The sequence below is a fragment of the Hyla sarda genome, chromosome 8, assembly GCF_029499605.1.
Source record: "Hyla sarda isolate aHylSar1 chromosome 8, aHylSar1.hap1, whole genome shotgun sequence".
NCBI lineage: Eukaryota > Metazoa > Chordata > Amphibia > Anura > Hylidae > Hyla > Hyla sarda.
In genome coordinates this window covers 210853146-210868132 of record NC_079196.1, presented here as the reverse complement: position 1 = coordinate 210868132, position 14987 = coordinate 210853146, and the positions used below count along the sequence as shown (strand labels likewise).

Below are 14987 nucleotides of genomic sequence, written 5' to 3'. Positions count from 1 at the left end.
ATGACACGTGTCTCGGGAACCGCCCAGTTTAGAAGCAAATCCCCATAGCAAACCTCTTCTACTCTGTGCAGTTCCTGAGACAAGCAGAGATGTCAGCAGAGAGCACTGTTGCCAGGCAGAAAACAACAACTCAACTTCGGCAGCTGATAATTATTGAAAGGATTAAGATTTTTTAATAGAAGTAATTTACAAATCTGTTTAACTTTCTGGAGCCAGTTGATATAAAAGAATTTTTTTTTTCTGGAATACCCCTTTAACCCCTTAACGACGCAGGATGTAAATGTACATCCTGGTGATGTGGTACTTAACGCACCAGGACGTACATTTACGTCCTGAGCATAACCGCGGGCATCGGAGCGATGCCGGCATCATGCGCGGCAGATCCCGGCTGTGGATCACAGCCAGGGACCCGCCGGTAATGGCGGACACCCGCGATCCCATTAACCCCTCAGATGCCGTGATCAATACAGATCATGGCATCTGCAGCATCGCGATCACTTAACAGGATGATCGGATCGCCCGCAGCGCTGCCGCGGCGATCCGATCATCCTGCACGGCAGACGGAGGTCCCCTCACCTGCTTCCGCTGTCTTCCGGGAGTCTTCTGCTCTGATCTGCCTTCCCGCAGACCAGAGCAGAAGATGACCGATAATGCTGATCAGTGCTGTGTCCTATACATAGCACTGAACAGGATTAGCAATCGAATGGTTGCTATAAATAGTCCCCTATGGGGACTATAAGAGTGTAAAAATAAAAGTAAAAAAATAAAGTTAAAAAAATGTGGAAAACCCCCTCCCCCAATAAAAACGTAAATTGTCCCATTTTCCCTATTTTACCCCCAAAAAGTGTAAATAAATTATTTTATATACATATTTGGTATCGCCGCGTGCGTAAATATCTGTACTATTAAAATAAAATGTAAATGATCCCGTATGGTGAACGGCGTGAACGTAAAAAAAAAAAAAGTCCAAAATAGCTGCTTTTTTTATAACATTTTATTCCCAAAAATTTTTATAAAAAATGTAATAAAAGTTTTGTATAAGCAAATATGGTATTAATAAAAAGTACAGCTCACGGCACAAAAAATGAGCCCTCATACCGCCGCGTATACGGAAAAATGAAAAAGTTATAGGTCTTCAAAATAGGGGGATTTTAAACCTACTAATTTGGTTAAAAAGTTTGCGATTTTTTTTAAGCGCAACAGTAATAGAAAAATTTGTTATCATGGGTATCATTTTAATCGTATTGACCCTCAGAATAAAGAACACATGTCATTTTTACCATAAATTGTACGGCGTGAAAAGAAAACCTTCCAAAATTTGCTAAATTGCGTTTTTCTTTTTAATTTCCCCACACAAATAGTATTTTTTTGGTTGCGCCATACATTTTATGGTAAAGTGAGTGATGGCATTACAACGGACAACTGGTCGCGCAAAAAACAAGCCCTCATACTAGTCTGTGGATGAAAATATAAAAGAGTTATGATTTTTTGAAGGGGAAGAGGAAAAAAAACGAAAACGTAAAAATAAAATTGTCTGAGTCCTTAAGGTCCAAATGGGCTGAGTCCTTAACCCCTTAAGGACGCAGGACGTACTCAAACGGCCCCTTTTCCGAGTCCTTAAGGACTCAGGACGTTTGAGTACGTCCTGTCAAATCCCGGCCCCCCGCCGCTAGCCGGAGGGGAGCCTGTGCCCGATGCCTGCTGAAATCGTTCAGCAGGCATCGGGGCATATCGCCCAGGGGGGTCATTATGCCCCCCCATGTCGGCGATGGCCGCAGATCGCTGGACAATTCAGTCCAGCGATCTGCGGCAGATTCCGGGTCAATCGGGTCTCCAGTGACCCGGTGACCCGGAATTACAGGCTGTTCGGGGCCGTCTCCGACGGCCCCGAACAGCCAGAGCCTGCAGGGGTGAGGTGGCACTGGTGCCACCTCACGATCGCCCTGATTCGTCGGCCGGATTACCGGCCGACCAATCAGGGCGCCTGCTGCGGGTGTCACTCCCGCAACCCACTCCGCCCCTCTTCCGGAGGACGTGAGTGGGTGCAGGACGTGCACCCCAGGTGCTGGGGACCCCGATCCCCGGCGTCAATGTTGGGATCGGGGCCCCAGGAGCGACGGCCGCGGCGGCGACGACGAGGGACTGACCTGTGCGGCTGGATCGTTGGAGGTGAGTGCTTAGCAACAGCTCCCAGCATGCAAAAAGGGCATGCTGGGAGCTGTAGTTATGCAACAGCAGGAGGCAGACCACCACAACTCCCAGCATGCCCGTATGGGCATGCTGAGACTTGTAGTTTTGCAACAGCTGGAGGCACATTTTTTCTATGGAAAAGTGTACCTTCAGCTGTTGTGTAACTACAACTCCCAGCTTGCACCAACAGCTAAAGTGCATGCTGGGAGTTGTAGTAGTGCATCTGCTGGTTGCATAACTACAACTCCCAGCATGCCCGTTGGCTGTCGGTGACTGCTGGGAGTTGTAGTTTTGCAACAGCTGAAGGCACACTGAGTTATGTAGCAAACCAGTGTGTCTCCAGCTGTTGCATAACTACAGTCCCCAGCATCCCCAGCCAAAGTAGTATGCCTCCAGCTGTTGCATAACTACAAGACCCAGCATGCCCTTCCGCTGTCCGTACATGCTGGGGGTTGTAGCTTTTGCGATAGCTGAAGGCACACTGGTTGCAAAACACTGAGTTTGTTACCAAACTCTGTGTTTCACAACCAGTGTGCCTCCAGCTGTTGCAAAACTACAACTCCCAGCATGCACTGACATGCTGGGAGTTGTAGTTTTGCAACAGCTGGATGTCCCCCCCCCCCCCCCCAATGTGAACGTACGGGATACACTCACATGGGCGGAGGATTACAGCAAGTATCCGGCTGCAAGTTTGAGCTGCGGCAAATTTTCTGTCGCAGCTCAAACTGCCAGCGAGAAACTACTGTGAACCCCCGCCCGTGTGACTGTACCCTAAAAACACTACACTAACACACAATAAAAAGTAAAAAACACTACGTATACACATACCCCTATACAACCCCCCTCCCCAATAAAAATGAAAAACGTCTGGTACGCCACTGTTTCCAAAACGGAGCCTCCAGCGGTTGCAAAACTACAACTCCCAGCATGCACTGATAGACCGTACATGCTGGGAGTTGTAGTTTTGCAACAGCTGGATGTTCTTCCCCCCCCCCCCCCCCCAATGTGAACGTACAGGGTACACTCACATGGGCGGAGGATTACAGTAAGTATCCGGCTGCAAGTTTGAGCTGCGGCTCAAACTGCCAGCGTGAAACTACTGTGAACCCCCGCCCGTGTGACTGTACCCTAAAAACACTACACTACACTAACACACAATAAAATAAAAAGTTAAAATCACTACATATACACATACCCCTACACAGCCCCCCTCCCCAATAAAAATGAAAAACGTCTGGTACGCCACTGTTTCCAAAACGGAGCCTCCAGCTGTTGCAAAACAACTACTCCCAGTATTGCCAGATAGCCACTGACTGTCCAGGCATGCTGGGAGTTTTACAACAGCTGGAGGCACCCTGTTTGGGAATCACTGGCGTAGAATACCCCTATATCCACCCCTATGCAAGTCCCTAATTTAGGCCTCAAATGCGCATGGCGCTCTCACTTTGGAGCCCTGTCGTATTTCAAGGCAACAGTTTAGGGTCACATATGGGGTATCACCGTACTCGGGAGAAATTGTGTTACAAATTTTGGGGGGTATTTTCTGCTTTTACCCTTTTTAAAAATGTAAAATTTTTGGGAAAAGAGGCATTTTAGGTAAAAAAAAAATTATTTTTTTTACATATGCAAAAATCGTCAAACCCCTGTGGGGTATTAAGGTTCACTTAACCCCTTGTTACGTTCCCCGAGGGGTCTAGTTTCCAAAATAGTATGCCATGTGTTTTTTTTTTGCTGTTCTGGCACCATAGGGGCTTCCTAAATGCGGCATGCCCCCAGAGCAAAATTTCCTTCAAAAAAGCCAAATGTGACTCCTTCTCTACTGAGACCTGTAGTGCGCCAGCAGAGCACTTTTCACCCCCATATGGGGTGTTTTCTGAATCGGGAGAAATTGGGCTTCAAATTTGGGGGGTATTTTCTGCTATTACCCTTTTTAAAAATGTAAAACTTTTGGGAAACCAAGCATTTTAGGGAATTTTTTTTTTTTTTTTTTTTACGTATGCAAAAGTTGTGAATCACCTGTGGGGTATTAAGGTTTACTTTACCCCTTGTTATGTTCCCCGAGGGGTCTAGTTTCCAAAATGGTATGCCATGTGGTTTTTTTTGCTGTTCTGGCACCATAGGGGCTTCCTAAATGTGATATGCCCCCCAAAAACCATTTGTCGCTCCTTCCCTTCTGAGCCCTCTACTGCGCCCGCCGAACAATTAACATAGACATATGAGGTATGTGCTTACTCGAGAGAAATTGGGTTTCAAATACAAGTAAAAATTTTCTCCGTTTTACCCCTTGCAAAAATTCAAAAATTGGGTCTACAAAAACATTCGAGTGTAAAAAATGAAGATTGTGAATTTTCTCCTTCACTTTGCTGCTATTCCTGTGAAACACCTAAAGGGTTAAAACGCTGACTGAATGTCATTTTGAATACTTTGGGGGGTGCAGTTTTTATAATGGGGTCTTTTATGGGGTATTTCTAATATGAAGACCCTTCAAATCCACTTCAAACCTGAACTGGTCCCTGAAAAAAAGCGAGTTTCAAAATTTTGTGAAAAATTGGAAAATTGCTGCGGAACTTTGAAGCCCTCTGGTGTCTTCCAAAAGTAAAAACTCATCAATTTTATGATGCAAACATAAAGTAGACATATTGTATATGTGAATAAAAAAAAAATATATATTTTGAATATCCATTTTCCTTACAAGCAGAGAGCTTCAAAGTTAGAAAAATGCAAAATTTTCACATTTTTCATCAAATTTTGGGATTTTTCACCAAGAAAGGATGCAAGTTACCATAAAATTTTACCACTAAGTTAAAGTAGAATATGTCACAAAAAAACTTTCTCAGAATCAGATTGATAACTAAAAGCATTCCAGAGTTATTAATGTTTAAAGTGACAGTGGTCAGATGAGCAAAAAATGGCCGAGTCCTTAAGGTGAAAAAGGGCTCAGTCCTTAAGGGGTTAAGGGGTTAAGTCAGTACCAGCTGGTGACCCAACTCTTATTTTAATATGGCTGGGTGCCTACAGCTGTTGCAAAACTACAACTCCCAGCATGCTCGGACAGCCGTTGGCTGTCCGAGCATGCTGGGAGTTGTAGTTTTGCAACATCTGGAGGTGTCCAGTTTGGAAACCACTGGTTGGTTAACACTGCTCTACATATTCTTTCCTATTTATAGGAATTTGCCAGCGTTCTCATACATGAGGTGTGTCTGCCACTCCCCATGACGGGGATAACCACTTCCTAGTTGGTGCCTTTTATCAGCTCCACGTAGGTTTGACTCGCCTGTCCTGCTTTAGATTGATAGTAAAATGGTTCTTTATTGCCCTATATCTTATCAAAACTGGTACAAGGAGAAAGCAGACTAGTTCCCTTTAATAAACCTCTAGGTAACCACTTTTATATACCAACTGTATCCATAGGGTATAATGGGTCCTAGGGATATTAAAGATAGTAGTCAACATATTCAGTAGAGATGAGCGAACTTACAGTAAATTCGATTCGTCACGAACTTCTCGGCTCGGCAGTTGATGACTTATCCTGCGTAAATTAGTTCAGCTTTCAGGTGCTCCGGTGGGCTGGAAAAGGTGGATACAGTCCTAGGAAAGAGTCTGCTAGGACTGTATCCACCTTTTCCAGCCCACCGGAGCACCTGAAAGCTGAACTAATTTATGCAGGAAAAGTCATCAACTGCCGAGCCGAGAAGTTCGTGACGAATCGAATTTACTGTAAATTCGCTCATCTCTAATATTCAGCTGTATGCCACATACATTAGGAGAGTTTTCTTTTCACATTGCAAAAGCAGTGTGAATAAGCCCTAAACGTCACAGCCGCCAGGTATTATATCTGTTCCATAGTCATAGGTAGTCTATGTGGTGCAAAATCCTATAAATATGTTCGGTAAATACTTGTAGATCACACGAGGTTTGTGCTTAAAGGGGTACTCCGCTGCCCTGTGTCGGAAGCTCCGCTCCCCAGCGTCCGGAAGTTTATTGTTCCGAACGCTGTGTGCGGGCTTCCGTGTTCAGGGTCCCCCCTCGGGACGTCACGCCCGCCCCCTTCGGGACGTCACGCCCGCCCCCTCAGCGAAAGTCTATGCGAAGGCGGCGCGATGGCCGCCCCCTTCCAATAGACTTTCGTTGAGGGGGCGGGCGTGACGTCACGAGGGGCAGCCCTGAACACGGAAGCCCGCACACAGCGTTCGGAACAATAAACTTCCGGACGCTGGGGAGCGGAGCTTCCGACACAGGGCAGCGGAGTACCCCTTTAACAATAACAGTGTCATGGTTGCTTTTTTAGATTAATGGGGTACTCCGGGGGAAAACTGGTGCCAGAAAGTTAAACAGATTTGTAAATTACTTCTATTAAAAAAATCTTTATCCTTCCAGTACTTCTTAGCAGCTTTATGCTACAGAGGAAATTCTTTTCTTTTTGAATTTCTTTTTAGTCTTGTCCACAGTGCTCTCTGCAGACACCTCTGTCCGTGTCAGGAACTGTACAGTCCAGACAAAAAAGAAATTAAAAAAGAAAATAATTTCCTCTGTAGCATACAGCTGCTAAAAGTACTGGAAGGATAAAGATTTCTTAATAGAAGTAATTTACAAATCTGTTTAACTTTCTGGCACCAGTTGATAAAAAAATAAATGAAAAAAAGTTTTCCACTGGAGTAGCCCTTTAAGTCCTATCCTGGGTCAACTAAAGAGATTGTATGTTGTTTAATGCATACCTGTCATATCACAGAAAAATAATAATGCTTCTATGTGTTATTCACTAGGTCATGCGGATGCTTTATACGTCTATTTTATGTGTCTAGGTTCTGTATTTGGCTTAAAAATCCCTTTGTTCTGCTGCTCACTCATTCTGACATCCACTGCTCAGGAAGGGGTGTGCTCGAGGCGAATACTAAGCCCGACCTCACTCACCATGCAGTCACTTATTCACTGAGTCTGCTGTGCTGTACTGGGTCTCTTCATCCAATCACAGCAGGCTGCCCTGTAACCCCCTCCTCTCTGTTTTCTTGATAGGACAGGAGTGAGCACAGAGTAATGCTAGTCCCGCCCTCCTTCCTGGATTTTGTCCTGGCCTGTGCTTCAGCTGGGACAAAGATGATTCTGAGCCAGACAGGATTATGTTCTGGATGGTATGGGGACCCCTAGTGTTTTTTTTTTATTTATTTTTTATAAGCCATGATTTCTATAAAAAGGGGATAACAATTTTTTATGAAGTATATTAGATCGTTTTTGCCAAGATGAACAAGGTATAAAAAGTTTTTGATTCTGACAGTGCCCATTTACCTTCACCTGACGAAAGAGCATGTTCAGCTTAAAATTTTCCATTTTGATTAACTTCGCACTATAGATGGCCATTCAGCGTCAAAAATACAAATTTTGGTTACCGCTATCCTCCTGTCCCCCCTATACACATTCATGGTAGGCTTGTATGTTACCTCTAAAGATCAATTCATTTTGATATGTCTAAATCCAATAGCCTGACATCTGCCATTAAAGGGGTACTCTGCCCCTAGACATCTTATCCCCTATCCAAAGGATATGGTATAAGATGTCTCACCGCGGGGGTCCCACTGCTGTGGACCCCCACAATCTCCCTGCTGCACCCGGTGTTCGTTTAGAGTATCGGGTGCAGCACCGGTGGTTCATGGCCATCACGCCCCCTCCCATTGACTTGAATTGAGGGGGCGTAGTTGTGACGTCATGAGCGGGGCACGGCCGTGACATCACAAGCCTTCGCCCTGCATCGCCAGTCATCCGGCACAGAGCGAAGTTCGCTACGTGCACCGGATGTCTGGGGTGCCGCAGCCGAGATTGCCGAGTTCGCTATGTGCACCGGATGTGTGGGCTCCCGCAGCCGAGATCGCGGGGGTCCTTTGGATAGGGGATAAGATGTCTATGGGCGGAGTACCCCTTTAAGAGAGTGTTGGAAGGCCACTATACACATGAGATGGTTGGCTGATCCCAATGATGTTGGTGAGTTTGGCTATCTCATCTGTATGGCCAACCTAAAGGTAAGCTAAACATTCAGTTGACTGACAGCTATCTCTCCTGATCCCTACATACACATGAATGTTCTACCCGGCTGTGCATTCATGAGTTCTGGATGGAGAGGAGAGGTAAGATGCTGTCAGACTCCTCTGCTGATGGCTTATCTCTTAGAACAAAAGGATCAGGCAGTTTGAAATTGTCCAATCCTTCTCTTCCCCAACATTATGTGTCAGGGGAGAGTCAGGATGCCCCTAAATACATAGACAGTTAAACCCCAAAAAATTGTGAAACCTGCTATCAGTAGGAATGTAGAAAATGGCTACACAATAGTTGGACAGGTTAAAGTAAGTGTTGAAAAGGGTTTTCCAATAATGGAATCTATTTTTACATCTGTAATAAATGAACATATATTGGTAAATAAAGTTTTACCACAACCTTTCTGTGGTCTTTCATGCTTTTGTTCTACTTCTAATGCAAACTGTCTGCCCTGTTGTCTTCATTGCCCAAATTCCAAAGTAATCACATCCTCCAATGGATCTCCTGTTCCTGCTGTACACTCTAGCTGGGAATTCAGGATCCTGTCTGTGTGTTTATAGCCAAAAAGGTGTTGTGGGAGGGAGACAGGGTTGGCTGAATTCACAGCTAGAGTGTACAACAGGATTGGGAAATCCGTTACGGAATGTACAGAAAGTGAGGCATTGAAGTCAACGGAGCAGACATTTTGCATCGGAAATGAAAGGAAAGCATGAAAAACTACAGCAAGATAGTAGAATAAATGTATTTACTAATATATGCTTATTTATTAAAGGGAACCTAGTAGCTAGTTTTTAGATGCACAGCTTGGATTGAGTATTCCAAAACTACCACTAGGAATGCCGCTCTGCCTTGCTCTCTGCTGAAAATATACTTTTTACATACAGGGGTCAGAGTCCTGGACACCTTCCCCAGCTTCTGGCTCTTGTGCAATGTGATTATGAAGCCGGTGGACGTACACCTCGCTTTATTCCCGGCTTCTTGTGCATGTACAATAAAGCCATAGAGAGAACACATTTGTGGTAGAGGGTGTGAGATGCAGGGCAGATGGAATTACCCTAGGGGCAGATGGCATTAACCCCTTGTATTCGTGACGCCAGGGCATGGTTTATCCTCAATACCACCCAAAGGTATACCGCTGGATCCTGGGCTAGGCACGGGGGCAATAATGATTCCGTCGCCAAGTTACGGACAACGATAGCTTTACTGAGTGACAGATGGTACAGTCTATACCAGTGTAGCCAGGGCCCAAGGAGGTGACCAGTGACTTCAGAGACCTTAAGGGCTCGCTGGGACTTGCAGTGGTTTTGGACAATTTGACAATAGATGACTGTGGCTGACTTGACTTGAGACTGACAATGCTGTGGTTGTAGCTTACTTGTAGAATTGTGGCTGCTGGACGGACTTGAGGCCTCTTATGGACTCCAGACACACTCTAGGACTTGACTGCACTGCAACTCAGCAGAAAGAGAGAAAGCTAAGAGAGCGAACTAGCTCCTCCCAGGGCTTTTATAGGGGAGACTCTGGTGGGGTCCCATAGGTCACCCTTAAGTCACATGGTCACTGATATCTCCTTGGTAACAATCACATGACAACTCACATGATACAGTATAACACATGGCAAACAATCTATACATAAGGGGACACTGTAAGGAGGCTGGCTGACAGGGCCGCAAGGGTACAGGGCACAACTCCCGTACTGGGCCACCACACATTGTTTTATTATGCATGCACAAATAAGCAATATGTATTCTCCTTGGCTTCATCAGCGCAGAGATATGGGAAATCCACAAATAGTTAAAATCCCTTGCGCCACTAATCTTGCTAAGTCCTGTTTTCGTGCCTAGATTTTTATGAAATAATAGACTGATTGGTAGTGGGGCCTTTTCAGTGTGGTTCAGATCAGCACAGGTGCTGAAGACAGCTTGTCACTGGGTTTTAAAATTAGGGAAGAGTCAATCTGCAAGTGAGACTATGAGAACCTGCACAACTGAGGAAAGTTTGAGTCGGGAGGTTTGCAGCCTCAAAAAGGAGACATTGCAACCGGTGTAAGCAACATGTTTGCCGTGTGCTTTGTTGGGTGGCTGGTAGTAAGCAACCTCTATAGACAGGGAAGCTTTCTGTATAGTTAGTGCCGTACAAGCAGAATTTATTATGTGTGAAGGCCATATGTTTTGTTTGTTGAAAAATCAGCAGAACCCTGTTTAAATGGGCACCGTCAGATTCAAAAACTTTTTCTATGTTGTACATCTTGGCAAAACATTAAAGGGGTATTCCAGGCTAAACCTTTTTTTATATATATATCAACTGGCTCCGGAAAGTTAAACAGATTCGTAAATTACTTCTATTAAAAATTTTTAATCCTTCCAATAGTTATTAGCTTCTGAAGTTTTCTGTCTAACTGCTCAATGATGATGTCACATCCTGGGAGCTGTGCATGATGGGAGAATATACCTATAGGAACTGCACAGCTCCCGGAACGTGAGTCATCAGAAAGCAGTTAGACAGAAAACAACAACTCAACTTCAGAAGCTAATAACTATTGGAAGGATTAAGATTCTTTAATAGAAGTAATTTACAAATCACTGGTGTGGTGCTGGGCGGCGTCCGTTGCTGCCGTGGCGCTGTGTCTGCGGGCAGGTGCGGCCCATAGACTGGTTTGAGTGGGCATTGGGGCCGCTCTGCCAGTGGGTCGTCCCCCCCCCCCCGTGGACGCTTGTGTCGCGGCGGTGGTGGTCGCCGCCCCGTGCTACGCCATTTTATGCTAGGGACGTTAGGGACCCACTCTGAATAGGTGGCCTTGACGTTGGCGAGTGGGCTTGTACTTTTTTGATCAAAAATGTATAATAACAACCTGTTAGTTTTTGATATTATGATGAGAAGCAAGTAGATCATTATACAAGATTGTAGATGTGCGAGCATGTCTGTTTTCTACCTGAATTCACACTGTAATTTCTATCTTCCCCTTTTTTTTTTTTTTAACATGTGCTGCACTCTTCCCCATCCCCTCAGCCCAACCCTATATAGGTGGTAATTAGCCACACTAGGGCCATTTCTTTCCTAGCAGCCTCCCAGTCTGACTGGGAGAGCAAGGTAAGTGAGCGATTACACCTTGTTCACACTGGTGTGGTGCGGGGGCGGCGTCCGTTGCTGCCGTGGCGCTGTGTCTGCGGGCGGGTGCGGCCCATAGACTGGTTTGAGTGGCATTGGGGCCGCTCTGCCAGTGGGTCGTTCCCCCCAATCCCCCCCCCCCCCCGTGGACGCTGGTGTCGCGGCGGTGGTGGTCGCCGCCCAGTGCTACGCCATTTTATGCTAGAGATGTTAGGGGACCCACTCTGGATAGGTGGCCTTGACGTGGCGAGTGGGCTTGTACTTTTTGATAAAAAATGTATAATAACAACCTGTTAGTTTTTAATATTATGCTGAGAAGCAAGTAGATCATTATACAAGATTGTAGATGTGCTGTTTTCTACCTGAATTCACACTGTAATTTACAAATCTGTTTAACTTTCCGGAGCCAGTTGATATATATAAAAAAAAGTTTTAGCCTGGAATACCCCTTTAAAGGGGTAGTCCAGTGGTGAAAAACTTATCCCCTATCCTAAGGATAGGGGATAAGTTTGAGATCGCGGGGGGTCCGACCGCTGGGGCCCCCCGCGATCTCTCTGTACGGGGCCCCGACTCTCCGCCGAGATAGACACGCCGACACGCCCCCTCAATACATCTCTATGGCAGAGCCGGAGATTGCCGAACGCAGCGCTTCGGCTCTGCCATAGAGTTGTATTGAGGGGGCGTGTCGGCCCGCCGCCTCGTGCGGAGGTCGACACGCCCCCTTCCCGTGGGCTGTCGGGGCTCCGTACAGGAGATCGCAGGGGGCCCCAGCGGTCGGACCCCCCCGCGATCTGCAACTTATCCCCTATCCTTAGGATAGGGGATAAGTTGCTCACCACTGAATCACCACTGGACTACTCCTTTAACCTTTCTAATAAACTTCATAAGAAATTTTATTTCCCTTTTATAGAAATCATGGCTTATAGAGAAAGACCACTATACCATCCAGAACATAATCCTGTCCGATTGCAGCATCATCTCAGTTTCAGCAGAAGCACAGGTCAGGACAAAGTCCAGGAAGTGAGGGCGGGACTAGCACTCCTTTGTGCTCACTCCTGTCCTATCATACTGCAGCATGAAAACAGAAAGGGTGGGGGGGGGGGGGTTACAGAGCAGCCTGCAGTGATTGGAGGAAGAGACCCAGCACTGCACAGCAGACTCAGTGAGGAAGTGAATGCATGGTGAGTGAGGGCAGTGGATGTCAGAATGAGTGAGCAGCAGAACAGAGAGATGTGTGAGCCGAATACAAAAGCTAGACACATAAAAAAGACATGTAAAGCATCTGCATGACCTAGTGAGTAATGTGGTGTCCCGGTACAGGACATGTCCTGTCCCTTTTGTCTGGAGTCCCCTCAGCCAGAGTCCCTCCATGCTAATGGACTCTCCTGAAGGGCTAACCCCTAGTCGCCTCTTAATATTGTAATATTTATATATATATATATATATATATATATATATATATATACTTATATATGTAATTAATATAGGATATCTGTATAGGACCTTAGAGGTCACGTGCCTTTAATTTATGTTATGCTATGGTTTAAGGACCTTTGGGTCATGTGATATACCCAGAGTTCCAGAGGTCAGGACTGACAGGTTTGGCTATCCGATGAGCTTTGTCACACCCTCTTATTATATAAGGGGCTGCTGCCACTACATTTTCTCTCTTAGTTCCGGATTATCAGAGAAAGCACTAATCTCAGCACAAATCATCAATACAAGCTAGGCCTGAAGCCTGATCTTCCGCAGCCATTAAACCGTGTGTTATCCAGCTCAAAACTGCTAAAATCCTGTGTGACTACTGCAACTCAATTATCTTCAAATCAGTAGCACAGTGGCTAGCAGATAAAAGCTCATTGTCCCAGCAAACCTGTGAGGAACCTGAATTACGGTCCTCTATACAAAGACTGACCTGCAGTTGCATAAAATATGCAGTAAAGTTTATTCCGGTTTTCATCAAGTATTTGCTGTGGACATTCAATTATATCTCCCTACCGCTTCTGGGACGGTTGGCGGTGGGACCATTGATCTAAGGAAACCGCATCCTGGCGTCACGACAACATAGGGTTAATACCAGCATACCCTACACCAGTGGTCTTCAACCTGCGGACCTCCAGATGTTGCAAAACTACAATTCCCAGCATGCCCGGACAGCCAACGGCTGTCCGGGCATGCTGGGAGTTGTAGTTTTGCAACATCTGGAGGTCCGCAGGTTGAAGACCACTGCCCTACACTATTACCTGCGCCACCTAGTTACCACAGTAACATATGGAAGCATTTTCTTTTTCTGTGATATGACCGGTACGCTTTAAAGGGGTTATCCAGGAAAAAAACAATTTTTTATATATATATATATATATATATATATATATATATATATATATATATATATATATATATAAATGAACTGGCTCCAGAAAGTTAAACAGATTTGTAAATTACTTCTATATATATCTAAAAAAAATCTTAATCCTTTCAGTACTTATGAGCTTCTGAAGTTAAGGTTGTTCTTTTCTGTCTAAGTGCTCTCTGATGACACGTGTCTCGGGAAACGCCCAGTTTAGAAGAGGTTTTCTATGGGGATTTGCTTCTAAACTGGGCGTTTCCCGAGACAGGTGTCATCAGAGAGCACTTAGACAGAAAAGAACAACCTTAACTTCAGAAGCTCATAAGTACTGAAAGGATTAAGATTTTTTAATAGAAGTAATTTACAAATCTGTTTAACTTTCTGGAGTCAGTTGAGATATATATACATATATATATATATAAATATATATAGAAAAGTTTTTTCCTGGATAACCCCTTTAAATCTTACTTCTGTGTCCCCGTCTCTGACTGCTATTTGCCTGGTTCTACGGAGCTAATCTCTCACACCCCTTATGCTTGTTATATGACAAGGTTAGGGGGTTGGTCACTTTTTTATTTTTTTTTCATTTTTATTGTTTTTCGTGTAATATTAGGTGCAGAACAATCTCTTTTTTTTATTTTTTTTAATTATTTTGGCACAAGGGGTCAATGCTCCCTGTTCAGGTATTCCGCCGGTTCAGCCTCCGTTAACCCATGCAGCACTGCTAGAACAGGTGGGGGTACTGGGCTTGTGTGTGAACCATTTACACACAATACCCAGGCGGTAATTCATGCGACATTAGTCGGTTTTATCATCCTAAGGGATCAGAAGGCACAAAGCGCAGCGTTACAGTGACAGCCTGTGACACAGGAAATACGAGTTCTGCCGCGGACTTCCTGGTGCGTCCTCAGAAGCGAGCAGCGAGCTGACAACGGACTCTGCAACATAACGTCTCCGCTTCCACCTGGTCATACCTGCGCAGGAATTTATGGGCTGATCAGGTAAAAAGATCTGTATTTCTGTCATCTGAGATTCTCTAAAAATAATGTCCCTCCCCGTCTGGTAGCATGCCTCGGTATCTTGTACCATGATGAACTATAGCCTATGGGGGTTTGGCATCTTTGTATGAGGTTCATTTGCTCTTTTCTTTCCATTTTGTTATATATACAGTATATATATTTTTTTTTTTGCGGACTTGATTTTTTTTTTAACCCTATATGAACCGAATGCCAGCAGTTTACCAACGGCGATGCCCTTGGTCAGTGTGCCCTTACCTGTGACTACAACTCCCAACGTGCTTAGACAGTGTCTGAGA

The 14987-nt window shown here is 45.1% G+C and overlaps 2 protein-coding genes across 5 annotated transcripts in view; one reads left to right on the top strand and one right to left on the bottom strand.

Moving 5' to 3' along the window:
- Nucleotides 1-9610, bottom strand: part of MLST8 (MTOR associated protein, LST8 homolog) — a 55606-nt gene extending 45996 nt beyond the window's left edge. The window contains exon 1 of the mRNA XM_056536888.1: nt 9590-9610. The gene's annotated coding sequence lies outside the window, so the exon portion shown is untranslated. The remainder of the gene's footprint in view (nt 1-9589) is intronic.
- The window catches only part of LOC130285461 (hexosaminidase D-like), a 75127-nt gene that overhangs the window by 17747 nt on the left and 42393 nt on the right, over nt 1-14987 (top strand). The window contains exon 2 of one of the 4 annotated variants that reach the window (XM_056536880.1): nt 14494-14673. The exons of the other annotated variants lie outside the window; for them this stretch is intronic. The gene's annotated coding sequence lies outside the window, so the exon portion shown is untranslated. The remainder of the gene's footprint in view (nt 1-14493; nt 14674-14987) is intronic. 4 annotated transcript variants of the gene reach the window in all.